Raw genomic sequence first — 1,541 nt, forward strand, 5'->3', positions numbered from 1 at the left:
GTGTACTTGTTGGCTAAACAAGCTCTGAAAAAGGACAACATTATGAAGGTACAGATGGGTGACAAATTTAGGGAAATATTATGACTTGCACATTCATCACGTCAGCCCATCCGAACACCTACTGGAAATTTTAATGATGTTAGGCTGCTCTCTTTATCGCCATCACCAAAGGACTTGGGGAATGCTGTTAGCCAGCGCAACACAGTCTGCTTGCGTATTGTTTCTGATCGTGTTAATCCCTTTATGAACATTTGGACCAGCCCTCTAATGGCTGCTTCCAGCAGGATAACGCACCATATCACAAAGCTCAAATAATCTAAAAGTTTTTTTTAACAGAGTTCAACACTCAAATGGACTCAACAGTCACCAGATCTTAATCCGGCAGCACCTTTGAAATGTACTGAAACAAGAGATTGGCATGATGGATGTGCAGTCTACAAATCTGCAGAAACTGCATAATGAAACAATGTGGACCAAAATCTCTGAGCACCACCTTGCTGAATCTATAATAATGAAAGCAATTCTAAAGGTGAACGGGGGTCCAATCTGGTACTAATTATATCTAATAAACTGGGCAGTGAGTATGTAAAACAAAGCAAAAGGTGTGAAAAATGAAAACAACAGAGAAAAAAAACTTTAGAGTGCAAACAAATCAGTTTGGTACAGATGTATTTACCTAGGATCGACACTTTCATATCGTACAGTAAAGACTCTACAGTTGTTAGAGCGGGAACGTTGGGGCAGTTGGTAAAAGTGGGAAGGAAGAACTAACTTTTAACAGGAATACATCTCCAGTACAACCAGTTTCATGGAGGGGAAGCTGGAGCCGGGGTCCTGAGAAGAAAGGAGCAAAAATTAAACAGTCCAAAGCAAACAAAAGTACTCACCTTTGAGACTTTGCTTAGGGTCAGTTAAAACAATGCCAATATGTGCTTTAAGGGTAGACTCAGATGAAATGCCACTATATATTAGAAGAAAACTGTTAATAGTTCATTATTAGATACATTTGAAAGGTCATAATAAAAGTCATCCTGTTAACAAAGTGTTAGAAAATTGTTGGGAAAGAGGAAAGGATTTTTCAGGTACAAGTACAGTGACTATTTGCAGATTTATACAGATGGATCGAAAAATCCAAAAATTAAACAAGTGCGGCAGTTGTCATTCCAGAAGAAATTCCTAAGGAAATTGAAGTGTCGCAGTATAACCCAAGAGATGGCAGTAGTGCAACACTGATAGACTGCAAGCTGCCGTATAAAAGCGAAGAAAAAAAACACGAACGCAGTCACCGATCGCGCTCCAGTCCAGCAGGTGGCGGAAAAAAGCTCGATCCAAGTTGGGGTCACAGCCGCCAATGAATCCAACGAAGAAGGAGAAGAAGTTAAACGTGTATGCGAGGCACACAGTGTTTCCACAGCGGGATACATAACCGTATTTTCACTTACCCTAAATCTTCCAGAGAGACAAGAATGTCATTCTCCATCCTACTGTTCCCGAGTTATCTACTAAAATCACGAAATACAGATTCCACATCAGCCAGCTCA

General features: G+C 40.3%; 1 protein-coding gene across 1 annotated transcript in view; it reads left to right on the top strand.

The window, feature by feature from the left end:
- Nucleotides 1–1,276: 1,276 nt before the first annotated feature.
- Nucleotides 1,277–1,541, top strand: part of fam98a (family with sequence similarity 98 member A) — a gene marked incomplete in the record, with an annotated part of 7,530 nt that continues 7,265 nt past the window's right edge. Inside the window, 1 exon segment of the mRNA XM_014329466.2 lies at nt 1,277–1,392.

Source organism: Haplochromis burtoni, unplaced genomic scaffold, assembly GCF_018398535.1.
Source record: "Haplochromis burtoni strain Fernald_Lab_line unplaced genomic scaffold, NCSU_Asbu1 Contig_564, whole genome shotgun sequence".
NCBI classification, from domain to species: domain Eukaryota; kingdom Metazoa; phylum Chordata; class Actinopteri; order Cichliformes; family Cichlidae; genus Haplochromis; species Haplochromis burtoni.